This window comes from Chaetodon trifascialis, chromosome 1 (assembly GCF_039877785.1).
Source record: "Chaetodon trifascialis isolate fChaTrf1 chromosome 1, fChaTrf1.hap1, whole genome shotgun sequence".
In the NCBI taxonomy this organism is placed as follows: domain Eukaryota; kingdom Metazoa; phylum Chordata; class Actinopteri; order Chaetodontiformes; family Chaetodontidae; genus Chaetodon; species Chaetodon trifascialis.
In genome coordinates, this window is record NC_092056.1 from 4,850,348 (window position 1) to 4,865,161 (window position 14,814).

Below are 14,814 nucleotides of genomic sequence, written 5' to 3' on the forward strand. Positions count from 1 at the left end.
CACGTTAATTTTTCGTGTGATCACAACATGTAGTAAAATGCCATTATGTCTGATTTACATTCGTCTTTGTTCTCTCTGTCTGTCTTTCTCAGTCTCACGAAGCAGCATGGCCTCAGTGACCATGACCATGAGACACCCTGTTCATCTCAGATCACATGAACGCTCACTCACTTGTCAACCGGCGGCTCTGGTCCTTGCAGTTGGCGAACTTTTCCTTTAATATGAACATCGCCAGCCAGTGAGCAGGTGTCAGCCACGCGGAGGCTGCCTATAGGTCTGCCTCTGCGTGCAGAAAGAGAAATAAACCGGTTGCACTTTAACATGCTCACTGAATATAGCAGGTGTGAAAATCGTATAATGCTGCAGCCAGTCCACGGGATTAATCATCGTTTCATTCGTGGCTGACTCTTACACGGCGGACACGTGCACGCGGTGCGTCTGTGGAGGAGAACTGGTAAATGTTGAACGTGTTGAATGTGAACGTATTTGTAGATGCAGACTGTGGAAATGGCCCGTTTCGGATGACTGGATGGAGACTAACGCCTGTAGGTGGCAACCATACCTCATCAACAATTGAATCGTGCACGCACGCGCTCACGCATGCACGCGCGCCCAGAGACATCAGATCTGGGCTTTGTGCGTTAATGCTATTGATCCCTGATAATTAACGACCGCTGGGTGATTTAAATGGGCAGATGGACGCGCAGGCAAAGTGGTCAAAGTTAAAGTGGTCCCTGGGCGATACGGGCACACGCTCACGCCTACACACGCGCGCACCTACCCACACTTAGCCACACATACGCATACACGCGCGCGGCGTATCTGCGCCTGGAGACCGTGATTTCAACGTGCTCGCTATTCAAGTCATGGACTGCAGCGAGCGGGGGAACCATTAGCAGCCGGTGGCAAAAAAAGAAAAAAAAAACTCGCTTTATTTGCTACACACGGATGCTGCTGCTGCTGCCACACCATCCGGATCGGACACACTCTCCCTGACAAGCGGAATTATTACTAATAGCTGCGCTTATGTAATCAATACCCTCCACCGGATTGCTTTTGGGGGGAGGGATTGAGCATCCCGCGGATTCTTGCTGTTCTACTTGATTGAAAATACTGTATGCCATATGCTCTGCGATTTTTAGAGCAGCCTATGGCAATCCATTTGTCCTGATGCGACGCGTGTGATGGTTGCAGTGGGACGGATATCCTTAATTTTATCCAATAGGCGTTCTCAGGGTGGTTTTTTTTTCCTTTTTTTTTTTTTTGAAGGACTCTTTCTGCACCCCTTTCTGCACTGACCTTATCAACAATGCTTTAAATAGGTAATTGTTAATGATCCCGTCTGTCCACTGGGCTTCTTAATTTGTTTGGAGAAAATGATCCGCGCAAGAAGAGCAACCTGACTGCTGAATCCGAAAGAATTAGTCCACTTTGGCTTTTTCTTTTTCTTTTAATTTCTTCTTTCTTTTTGTTTATGTGATTTATATTTCGGTCGAATTTGATTTAGCGATTTTTCAAAGAGGAAACCACCGGTGGGAGTCAGTTTGGACTGTGAACGCTTTGGGGGGAAAGAAGGGCCTACACTCACTTGATCCCCCCCATCAAAAACTCTGCAGGATTACCTCCTCCTCAGTCCAGAGGAATATCTTCGGGTGCAGGGGCTGACTGCCGGTCCTCTGAGGGTTTTCGTCGGCGCTCGTCGCCTCTGAGGGAATGGTGGCCGCACCGCAGATCCGCGCAACTCCGCTCAAATGTTTGGCATTTTTCGCAGGCGAGCATCTTGACTTGTGATCGAGAGAGACGCGGACTGCAGCACCCTCCGATCCCTTTCACATGGAGATTTGTGCCTCGGTCGAACTGCAAATCTCGAAAACGGGGACCGGGGCCCTGCTGATTTTTCCTTCACTGCTCTCAACCCCGATTTCATTTATTCGAGAAAATGCGTAAGTATTTCACCGATTTCAGTCCAGTCGAGCCAATTCGGCGTGATGTGCTGTTCTGTGTTCCCATGCAGACCGATTATTCATCGCCTTTTAAGCCGTGATTTGTGGCTGGCTCGCAGACTTCATTGTAAAGAAAGATACTTTTTTTTTTTTAATTTTTGACATGTCCTGCTTCCATCTCTATAGGTAGATTGTGATAGCTGTCGCATCCTGAGCGATTGTGTGTGTTTCTGAATGTGTGAGGGATGTATCAGAAGAGATATAGATTGTAGATAAAGATAGACGGGAACAGAAAGGGGGCTGAGGAGGTGTGTGTGGGGGGGTTGCTGGTGCAACAAATTGTGTGTTTGAGCGCTTGATAGAGACTGTATGGTCTGTGGTAGTCCCTGTTGCCAGCAGGACATTACTGCCAGAAAAAGGCCTACGTCATATGGTAATTCAAATTCAGTTCAGGTATTCTCAGCATACACGTTTGCAGCAAAAAGAGCGCTGGATTGGCCAGGTGGGCAGGCTGGCCCACAGGAAGGGCGCTTTGAGTTGTTCTGTGGCAAAGCCAAAGCCTCAGGTCGAGCTTTATTTTACAGCATTTGCTCAGGCACACACCTCGCACACGTCTCCACTCTCCCTCTCTAATGCCTCTGCATGCTGACCCAGTATGTCTGCAAAACCCCAGCAAAGCCACCCATGGGTGATGCACAGAAATTAGGTTGTCATTTCTCCCTACCACAGCCCGAGCAGGTTAACCAGAAGTACAGGGTGCATTGATGAATTGAAACTGTCAAGTCCTCCAGTTGTTCCTTTGGCAACACAGCCTTCCTTTAAAAACGTGAATAGGAGCTGTCCATCAGTGGGAGGTGCTGAAAATGCCCTGATGCTGAAAATACTTGTGTGTTGGCTGAAACGGGTAGAGGGAGCTGCATTTGGAGCAGGCATCACATCTGAAATCGCTGGTGCTGCTGCAGCCATGAGCATGCCACTTAAATCTGAAGCGGCTCGTCCTCAGGTGTACGCTTTCACATCCACATCTGGAGATTTTACGACCTGCCTTTAAAATGAAGGACACAGTCGGAGTGTTTAAGAAGCCCGGCCGTGAGGTTTCACCCACAGCCTGCTTGATTGGGTTGGGAGTTTGATGATTAAATGGTGAATTGAATCTGTGGATTTGGAGATACTGCAGGCATTTCAGCAAAGGGTTCTGTTAATGGCAGGAAGGTTGGTGCCTATTACACGTCAGACCATTTATTCTTTAGTGTCAGTGGGTGCTTTAAAACTCAGAGAAAAATGGTAAATTGAGGTTTAAAATCAGGTTTTTATTCATGCTCTCACCACTTACTCCACGCTAAACTGACAGTGCATTCAGTTCCAGGTCTGGATTATTTCAGTGCGCCGTAATAGGCTGGTAACTGCTAAAATTAAGGCCACACACCAATAAGTGTCTCAATAGGGCATTGGGTCACCATGAGCCACCTGAGCTGCTGCACTCATTCTGATAAAAACCTGAAGCACAGCTGAAGAAATGTGACTATTTTCCACAAGAAGTTCCACCATCTGAACTCAACAGCCAGTCAGAAATGTTGGGTTTAGAATACGTGTGGGCCTGTGCTTGGTTGAGAGCTGGTGACCATTACTGCCAGGGTGGTACACATGATTTCCACGCTCATCAAACAGCAGCGGGACCTGTCATGCCCTGTGGATTTGTCACCTTGTAATATTCTTCAGTCAAGTGGACAGAAACACCAAATCAAAAGCAACGTGATCACCCCGACAGCCATTGTAGAATCTGGCATCTACCTGGCCGCTAAGGGACCGAATGGATGTAAGCCATGCCAGGACCAGTCACCAGAACAGCTCTGACAGAAGCCTTCACTGTGGGAAATAAGCACTTGGGCGAATAGATTTCTTTTCATGCATGGCACACATGTAGTCAACCACTGGTTCAGAGTAGGGTGAACGATGACTCATCTAACCATCCAGGTTTTTTCCTCCTCAGTAAAACACTGCTTTTGTTCTTGCACAATCTGCTGCGTAAAAGATTTAATTTCTATATAATGAGGGCTTGTAATGCAATTCCACCATAATATTGCTTTCTGCATTTCTTATGACAGGCTGCCTTCTCAGACCTCAGACAGAAATTTGTGGCGTTTTCAGGGCCTCGCCTGTTTTTTCTTGTGTCTGGAAATAGCACACACATCACAGTCTGGTACGATATGGGACTGTTCTTCCCAGGTGGTTTTGTCGTTTCAACATATTTCCATGCCATCATCAGCTGCGTTTTGCTATCATCAAAAGTCATTAAGTCAATAATGTACATCGCACAAGCTATGCACCTCAGCATCCAGCCCTCTGTAAAAGTCACAGATTTCTTTCTTCGAGCCACATGAGCCAAACTAATGAGCAACTGGGTCTTCAGAGGGTTTTTACACACAACACTGAGCATGGTGGGATGTTAATCACTGAGTAGTTTTAAGGACCTGCCCCACACCTGTGTAGAATTAACTGCACGTTGTTGTTTTTTTTCTTTTTTCAGACATCAAATGACCTTCTGAGTCAAACTGGGATTCATAATTAATTTCCTAAATTCCTCGGGTTATGGAGCAACCACAAAACACGCAGTTCAGCGATGCTGCAGCCAAGTCTCAATTTGTTTTCAGTGTGCCACGTTCAAGATGAGAAAATCTGGTTTTGGTTATTTAGAATCCCAGTACGTTCAGTCGGGCTACGAGGGCACTGAAATTAGCCAAAGGCATGTAGGATTCACTTAGTGCTGAAGCAATTAGTCAACAAAACATAAGCAGGTCACTTATCTAGCAAACATACCAAATATTATCTGGTTCCACCATGTGAGGATGAAAATATTTTGCTCTTTGGGTTCCCGTGTATTTAGTAAATGAGAAACCTTCTGCCAAGCCTAAGCCCCTCTTTGTATAATGATGGTGTTTGTTAAACTACAGCAGAGCTTTCTTTGCTGAAACGATGCACTGCGATAGATTAATGCCCATTTTTGAAAGCCTTGGGTTTCAACCTGTCATCAGCAAAAATGCTGATTCATTTTCAAATTACTATCTTCTCCACTGCGCTTATGCTTTTGGCGATTGATGGGGCCAGTCGGTGTTTTTGAGCGATACGCTTTACTATATGCGAGCACTGTTTTGTTGTTTCATCAATTTATATTGTCGTCTTGGCCTTCTGCATACTTCTCTGTGTGATATGAGGATTGGTGTTGGGAGTGGTGATAAATTATGGCTGAGGTTCTGTCTGGATAAAGTGAAGAACAGCACAGTCTCTCCGTTCCTTTGCTTTTTATCTTAACTAATAAAGAAGGATGGTGTGCATTTCTGTACATATATGTACAGCACGTGTCTGTGTGGCATAAATAAGCGAGTGGGATCCAGTTTGAGATTAGCCTGACTTCCAGCTGGTTCCATTTTGATAGATAGCACTCTGTATCTTTCCAGTAGTACTTCCACAAAACATGTGTTTGTGTCGAGTCAAGAGACAGGCCGATCTGAACGAGTTGAACTGCTCGGGTGTGAACGAGTCCAATGCATGCCAGGCTGGAGAGACTTAGTATTCACTGTAGCAGCTTAAGTTATGCCTTTGTGCACCAGAAAGGGGATTATTCAGCGAATCCTGCTCTGTGTCATTCACGAGTCTGCATTTCTAAATCAACAAATATTAATGTGGTGATGTATGAAGAGGCTGTGTCTGCGTGCGTGTGCCTCTAGAGGCATTACAGCTAAGTGTGTCTTATGTAGAGTGATGGGCCTGCAAAAAATCATAACTTATGGCACAAATGTCATCATGACACATTCAGTGTTTTGACTGCAGCCGTTAGTGCCTTATTTCACCATCTGTTGTGTGTACTATGTGTCTGTAGTGGCCTGAAGCAGAACCAGCCATCAACTCCAGTGAGAGCCTGTGATAGAGAGAGTATGTTCAGGCTAAGGGTACCATGTTTCTGCCTCTTCAGCAACCAGCCACTTTCAGCAAATGCCATAATGACCTTTATAGATTCCTCTACAGATTCTCAGCAACCTACACATATACAGTTTAGCAATAATGCCCGAGTCAACATTATTTTCTGTGATTATAGGTGCAGTGGTGCTGTGATGTGAGGCACAGCTGAGTAACGCCTACTGCTCTGAAGAATGCATAATCGCAGTAAACAATGTCCTAAAGGCAATTATGGTTTTTATACAACAGCTTCACTACTTTCACTGTACCGCTTCTAAAGTTTCCTTCAGAGTGTAGGACTATGAATAAAATTGAGACATATCAGAACAGTTGTAGTCCCGCCAGCACTGGAGAAAAGTCTGGCTAAACTCATTAATATTCAGGGAAAAAAGCGCTCTGGCTTGTATGTGTTTCTTTAAATTGTCTTGGGCCGCACTAAGCCCTGGATGCAGCGACGGTGCCCTTGCAAAATAGCATCAAAAGAACTCGTTTTGGCGGAACATTTGCACGTGGAGAGGCGAGCCCTGGCAGGAAAGTGGATAAATCCCTGCAAAAGAACCAGGCAGGCCTTCCGTATTGCACGCTCCATAGCTTCATCAAAAGTTGCTATTTTCAGCGTGTGGGCTGCTAACTCAGAGGTTGTTGTTGTTTAACGCAGCGACGGGGACTTGAACGGCAACACACAGATAGCAGAAAAAGAGAAGAATGCCAACTGAAATAATCGGCCAGTGGCAGGCTTATACCAACAGCCTACTTTCTGTGAGTCAGACTAGAGCAGTTGATACAGCTTACAGGAAAACACAGAAAGCTGTGCATCTTGGGAATTATTCCTGGGAATGTGTAGGGCTGTGTTTGGATAGTTGGTCTCATTTTGGATCTGATCCCAAGCTGATAAAACACTCTTATTTGTTAAGTTCAGAGTCAGGCAAATCTCTTATTGACTATTGTTTCTCCTCTCTCTATTTTGTTAGCAAAACAATTCAGAAGAGAGATTCATCCTCAATTCAGGTAATCATTTAATTAAAAAGAAGAGCATAGTATTGATTTGCAGGTCAAAAAGTGTCCAGATGTTTGTCTGAACTGTTGTTTAACAGCATTTCAGTGGCTGTGTTTCAACGTAAAGCAGGTTGTAGCCATGAGGTATAATAGAGCCGGTAAATCTCAGGAAACCAGCTTAATGTCTTGACATCTGTCACTTATTGGGATATAATCTATATGGAAAAACTTTTTTTAGATGTTGGAGTCTTTTGATCTTTAATATTTCTACTATTTTTCAGGTTTTATATTAAAATCTTTCTGAGATTTTACATTAAAAACCTCTGTTGATAAAAAATTACTGAATGCTAAACCTTAAGAGGGTTTAAAAGTGATTCTGATTATTTCATTACGACACTCAATATTTGATTCAGATTCAGAGCGGTGCCTCTGAATCCCAGCTCGAGGAATGTACAATTAACTAAGTCTGATGCTGCCAACTGCAGGACACACAATGGTCACAGAAAATGCTAATTAGGCTAAAATGTCTATTAACGGCTCTTCTGAGGCCAGTTACTAGCTAAGACGAACACGAAACAGAGAGGTTCATGACAAAACACACATTGTAACTCGCTTTGTATTGTGCGTTAAACGAACTATTGAGTATAATTGTAAATCTATGTTTTGAATATCAAACAGTCTGCCAGTGTAGGCTTCAAAGGTGTCTCTTGATCCTTCATGGAGGACAGCGGCCTGGATTCACAGCTGTGACAATGAATTAAAAAAAAAAAACAAGGAGTCAAGGGAGGTAAAAGAAGCGAAATGTCTATAAAAACTCCTGCATGCACAATCTCTTCTGTCCATCTGTACGGCCAGTATGTCACAAACAGTCCAGTTTTTGCTTAAAAATGAGACTCATGAAAGGTTGGAACATACTGAGATTATAGATGGACAGTGGGGAAGTCATTTATGCTGTGGGAGCCACTTTGAAAGTGTCTGTGGCCAATTTGCTACCTTGTTTTAATCAGCTGGGCTAGCTGTTGAGATCCACATCTCCACAAATCAAAGCTATTGTCCTCCACACAGGGCTCCACTGAAAACCCTATAGGGAGTGAGTGTCTGAGAATAAAAATCTCTTCTTTTTTTTTTTAGTATTTTTTTTAGGGGGATCATCCCTTCACTTCCTCTGGCCTGGCCTAATTTTCACACTGGAGATATATATGTGAAGATAATGCCTCGACAGCTGTTTCAACAACCCGACCAGCCTCCACAGATATGATGAAGTAATTTTATGTATTTGAACAGGATTATGAGTCTACAGCCATGCTAGCAGCTCTGTGTGGCCGTGCTTATTACGGTGGTGCTTCACACTAAATGCTAAAGTCAGCGTGCCAACATGCTCAGTGTGACATACTGATGTTTAGCAGGTACAATGCTCGTCATGTTCAACGTCTTAGCTTAGCATGTTACTGTGCTAACATTTGCTTATTAGCCCTAAACATTAAGTACAGCTGAGGCTGATGGGAATGTCATAAGATTTGCAGGTTTTTGGTAATAGTCTGCAATATTAGACAAATTGAAATGTCATTATAATTCAACCTGATAGGAACTAGTGCTGTCAATCGATTAAAATATTTAATCGCGATTAATCTCATGAATGTCGTAGTTAACTCGCGATTAATCGCAAATTAATCGTACATTTGTATCTATTCTAAATGTCCCTTGAATTATGATTTTAATACTGTTATCAACATGGAAAAGTGGATAGGCTTCCTTTGTGCAAATGTTGTTTATTGACTGAATCAAATCTCACACAATTTAACACTGTCAATAAACTGATGACAAAAAATAAATACTTGGTTACAAAAAAGCCCCTTCAACAACCCTTTCTAAGGGATCAAAACAGGGTGATAAAAGCTAAAGTTACAAAGTGCACATCATTGTAAACTAGGACTCAGGCTACAGTGCAGTTAAACCATGGCTTAAACTTTCCTTTCTTAAGTTTCCTTTCAACATAACAGCATCCATATGCCTCTGTCGAAAGCCATCCATTGTCACCTGGTTTTGACAAGGAGGCGGTGGAGAATTCGCATTCGCCATGTGTTTGGGCATCAAGTGGTATTTCAGACTGGATGTGCTGCGGTGATAATTCAGTTCACACCGACAATACACACAGATAACTTTGGTCTTGTCAGTCGACCCATCTGGCAACTTTTTGAAACTAAACTTTCCATTCAGAATCTTGTTCGCATCCAATTCGGCGTTTCGCGCTTGACATCCACACAAACCGGTAGCCTACTCTTTTACAGCTAGCGAGCAGACAAGACCAAACACGTGAGTGGGGCGTGCCGATTATTTTGCTTCCGGTTCACAACCGGATCCTGTAGTTTTTCTTACGTTACTAGCAGTGGCCACAGCTTATAAAAAACTACAAGTTCACTAGGTCACAAAGAGCGTTAATCTCGCGACAAAAAAAGACACCGTTAAAATTGATTTGCGTTAACGCGTTAATAACACAATATTTTTGACAGCACTAATAGGAACATTAACGTCCACATTTTTATGGCAATTCATTCAATAGTTTTGAGGACATTTCATTCCAAAACACAAATGTAGTAGTCATGGTAGCCTGAGAGGAAAAGTCAGGGGTTCACCAAAGCCAGGACGACTCTTCCTCTGGAGAACATGAATGTCTTCACAAAATTTCATGGCACTGCATCCAATAGTTCATCCAACAGGCATTAGCATCCCTCGAGCCATGCCGCTAGCACTGGCTCTGCCTTCACTCTCACAGCTTTTTAAGGAATTTCCTTGAGGATGTCCATGTGAGAAGTTACGCCCCTCCCTTCGACTTGTTGTGTTTTGACTCACACAGTTAATTAAAGACCTGCAGACAGCAAAGTGAAGAGAATCAGATCTTTACCCTGCAAAGACCACCGGCCGTTTATACCGTATGTGCCACACGATGGATCTATATTGTAAGCCACCCACCGACAAGTCTGCACAACATCTGCGCATGTCACTTGAAAACACAACGGCTCAGCAGAATCCAGCCTACACCAAGGAGAGCCGTGTGAGTGTTCAGCCATTTGATGCACCAAGTTCAAGCTAGTGTAGGTGAAAGCAAGCCCTTGCAAGGGCTTTGCCTCAAAGCCCGGGCAAATCTTATTGTCTGCTTATCAGCCTCAAATTTACTCCGCCTTACTGAGATATTCCCTGAGAGAATTAGGGATAATAGCTGAAGTGATGACTGTCATGATGAGTCTCTATCTCTCTCATGTTCAGCGCCCCCCTCCTCTGTCTGTCTCCCTCTCTAACTTTCCCCTATTTATCTAATTCCCCACATATTAATATACATTTTATCTCCTGCCAGTTCATTTAGCTCAGATGTCTTTGATGAGAGTATCTTAACATTACTAAGAACCGTGCATGCATGGACTTTCATGTTGCAACTCACCAGGAACAGACAGCGATTTATAATACAATGAGGGGAGTTACCAAATCAGTGTAAGAATGAAATTGATATCTGGTTCATTAATGCTTTGGCAAACAGTGCAGATTCTAGTTGCTGGAATACATTAGATTGGCTTAATTGGCAGAGATGAAACCCCAGTAACTGGCTCCAATTCAAACACTGCTAAACCGAGAAGGGAATCTTGTAAGGCTGACAAGATTTTCTCTTTAGTGTGTGGCTCAGAGTCGCCTCTGCTACATTTTTCCCCTTTTATGACAACAGTTTTCTTCAACCACAGTGTGTTCTGGGCTTCAACAAGGCTGTTAAAACATCTTGTTCCTTTGTTGCCACTCACTACCACATTATTGGTGACCATTGTTTGCCACAAGAGCATTTTGTCCTTCAAATTCAAAAGAAAAGAGAAAGAAAAGCTCTCATGATGCTACTGTATTCTTTGTCTCTTCTATCCTTAATAATTATACCAAGTCCCTTTGATTTGCTATGAAATGTATTCAGCTATCTAATGCAGCAGTACTTCAAGCACAGTTGTAACACAGTTTGATCTTTAATTTTGATTTATCACAATTACCAAACTATCAGGGGGTGTCAGAGTGAACCAATCCACAGGATCAGATTGGAAAATTTGATATATTTCACATTAAGATATCTTAAAGCAAATGCTGAGTCTACCATCACGAAAATTACAGGCCAGAAATTAGACAGAAATTATTAAGTATATAATAAAACTTGATATGATATTACTTAGCAAGATAGATTATGATGCACCTGTCGGTTTGTCCGGACTGAGTGCAAAATTGTTTCAGGAAGGACATGCTGCTGTTGAGATTGTTTGCCATTTGCCATTTTACAATGCTTAAAAAACTACAAATTCCACTTATCTCCATTTCAGAAGCTGGTGGCAGATTATCTGAGACACAGTCGTCTTCCAGACCTCAGCACATACTGCATATCCAAAATTATGTGTATGGTTGAGTTGAGTGTTTAATCAATGATTTAAGATACATCTGACAATTGATTAACCATTTAAAGGTCCGGTGTGTAAAATTTAGGGGGATCTATTGGCAGAAATATGATACAGTAATCAAAAATAAGAAATCATTTCAACAAGAAAGTCATCAGTGGATTAATCAAGAAAGGCAAGAATCACAAGTTATCGCCTAACTTTAAATCTCTTAAATCATCATGAGCGGTAAAAGCATCTCACTTTATTTGGTACACCAGAAGCTCAGTGAGCATTGTGCATTTCCTCGTAATGTCTTTGAGAATATACAGCTGAAGCTAAAATTTGCAAGCTCGTCTAACTAGCACCTGCTGCTTGGACTTAATTATCCAGGCAGGGAATATGGACACAAACTGAGGGGGAGTCCCGAGCCTTTATCTCATTCACACCTTGATAATGAAAATGACTAACAATAAGGGCCAGTTAATAATGTTAGAGACAGTAGCACTGCTTGACTAACCTACCTACCATCTGATTGGATAAGGGTGTGTCAGGACACAGAGTGAGTCTTGTATTCACTTTTCTTTCCTCGCCGATAGAGTATGAACAAGACAAGTCAGACGAAGTGTCATTATACCTAATACTAAGAAAACAATCTGTCCATACAACACCATGTGTCCAAAATGGCAACTTTTCAGGCAGCGAAAAGAAAAGAGGCTTCTTTTTAGCTTCACCACAGCATATGTTTGTGTCTCATTTAGGATTCAGTTGGCAGAAATGCAACATATTATTCCTAATTATGGTTTCATTAGTGTATAATCACCTGAAAATAAGAATCTTTACAGAGGGAGCACATCCTCTTTCACGGAGTCCGCCGTGTTGAGCCGCCACGTGCAACTAAGTCACTGTTGTACAGCTGACATTTTAATTCACTGAAACTATGACTTGAGCCAGACATGCAGTGATATCTCTACTCACTAGATTGTCCACCGGTCTCCTCCAGTCGTGCTTTCTCATTCTTGGGTAGTGACGATATGCAGACTGTGTATCATGAGTCATTTAATGTAGCGTTGAGCAGCTAGGCTAAGGGGCATATGGCCATGCTGGCGCAGATCCACGCGGCTTAAGGCGGGGTAAACGGATGGGCAGAGATTGTTGGTGCATTAGCTCTGCATCATGTTTAACTGTTGTTTCTACAGAGAGCACACTGTTTATCCAACAGCGGTAAATAAAACATTACAATCATATTTTTTTTTTCCGCTCCATGTTAGAGAAAGTTGGTGTTCTGGGGAATTAGGGCTGTCACACTGTAAATACCGTTTGTCTGTGCATAAAGATGAGAGAGACAGAAGGAGAGGGAGAGAGCTTGTGATCCACTAAAATATCCTTGGCGACGAAAGATGCTGTATTCACACATTATTCACGGACAGTTTGTACCAAGACTAACATTCTGCTAAGGCTATGATCGGCTGTGATTGGTTAAACGCACTAGAGGAAATGCTGCTGCAGAGCTAGAGAGCTGACGATGGACTGTGTGTGTCGACTGTTGATTATGGGGAGAGCCTGTGGTTCCATCTATTTTATATTCATGAGCCAAATGGTTCACGTTGTATTATTCATGAAGAAATTAGACGTTCAAAACAGCAGTGTGAGTGAGGCCGTATGCAGAATGCACAGGGACTCATAAACCCAACTTTTACTTGAAACTCTTCCACCTTTTCCTGGCTCAATGCACAAATTTAAATGTTGTTTCCTTCTATCACGGATCCTGATGTCGTGTTCCCTGTTGAAATGAGCAGCTGAGGCTGAATATATCCCACAGATTTATTTTTCTATCTTTTTTGTGGGGGTATTCTGGGCTGCTGTCCTTACAGCAGTTTCCGCCATCTACAAGCAGTGGTGAAGCGAAGACTGCCTTTTTTTTTTTTTTTTTTAAATATATATCCTGTTTACTGTACGAGAGGTTGAGAGCCGACTGGCTTGTAAGAGACCGGCTTTGTTCTGCCTCTCTGATCAGCTGGCTTGCTTGCAGTCGGGACAGAGCAACAGAAGTGTGTCCAATCAAGCTGAGCCCTGTTTTAAAAGGCCCCGCAGTCCTTGGGCAGAGGCCGCGTTTATGACCCAAAATCGAGGCGACGAGCCTGGCCCCCTTCCAAGCCCTCAAGCTCGTATATTCTGTTTGAGCATATCCAGAGGAAAGTGCAGCACTGCAAGGAGGCCCCATGAGATACCTGTACATGTGTAACTGACTCTGTGTGTGTGTGTGTGTGTGAGAGAGAGAGAGTGTGTGTGAAAACTGTGTAGGATGAAAGAAAACCTTGTTAACCTTCAAACCTGCTATGGTTTTTTTTTAAGTGTAGACATGGGTGGAGACAGCATTAAAGAAAAACTAGATGTACTGATAAGTGAAGGTGCACTGGTCAATGGAAAGAAGGAATTTGCACATCCCATGCACATCCTGCCACTCTAAGCCATAATGAATAGTCTGCTCAGTGTTGCTAGAAATTCCCTTTGACTTCAGTTAATCAAATTAAAATGCACCTTGTTTACATTAACCAAATGGAAATCGACAGTAATTGTTTGGAATTACAATGTAGTTGCTCAATTACTGTAATGGTGTGGATTTATGGCACATTCTGTCCATTAGGTGATCAGAGTGTTTCATATTGCTGTGGGTCTTATCTATTGCAAAGTTGATCCCTGACCTGAAGGTCACGATCACAATTCAATGACTTTGAGTGCCTGAAATCTATTTGAACAGTTCCTTTGTCTTAATTTACTGCAAATTAAAGTGATCAGGTGAGATCACTGACCAAAATGCAGCAGTATTTGTTAATGATACTGATAAGGTCGGCTCTCAATTTAAGTTCTTTCCATAAGTACTAAATTTACCTCCCAAATGCTTCGATCTTGCAAAATGCACCATCCATCTTTTCATTTCTTCAAGATTCTCCAATTCAGACAAGCCCTACAGGAAGCAACACGTGTCATAACGTTGAGTGAATGCTGGTTTGAGTCAGCCACCTCAACAGTTCTTTGTGATGTCACACTGTAATGGTTTGTTTTCCTCAGAGTGGAAGTACGCCAGCATGGCCTGCAATTTTGCCTCGCTCGTGGTGATCAATAGGCATTAGCTTGAGACAAGTGTTTTGTCGAGTAGGTTGTTCAGCGAATGATTGGCAGCTCTCTGCTTCATTCAGACTTCAACATGAACCCTTCCTACACCTGAGTGAGCGAGCACACTTCTCAAGCTGACTGAATGAATGAACACTCTCTGGGCTGTCATTGCTCTGTGCTTATTATTTTTTGCAAATAATGAAAACATTGCAGCTCTTCTGGAGCTCTGAAACCACCCTCAGAATCTGTTTCTGGAGTCTGTGGAGGAATTGCCACCACGCAGCAACAAGGCCCCTGGTCCTTACTGTTTTTAGTTTCTAAGTTGTGTTTCCTCCAAAATCAAAACTCATGTCACTAATACTCTGAGCTGCAGGTCGCTCCATGGTTCCTGACTGGCCGCTGCTCTTAGT

General features: G+C 43.0%; 1 protein-coding gene across 1 annotated transcript in view; it reads left to right on the forward strand.

Moving 5' to 3' along the window:
* The first annotated feature begins 839 nt into the window (after nucleotides 1-839).
* lrrc4cb (leucine rich repeat containing 4C, genome duplicate b) overlaps nucleotides 840-14,814 on the forward strand; it is a 39,481-nt gene continuing 25,506 nt past the window's right edge. Inside the window, exon 1 of the mRNA XM_070967339.1 lies at nucleotides 840-1,943. The gene's annotated coding sequence lies outside the window, so the exon portion shown is untranslated. The remainder of the gene's footprint in view (nucleotides 1,944-14,814) is intronic.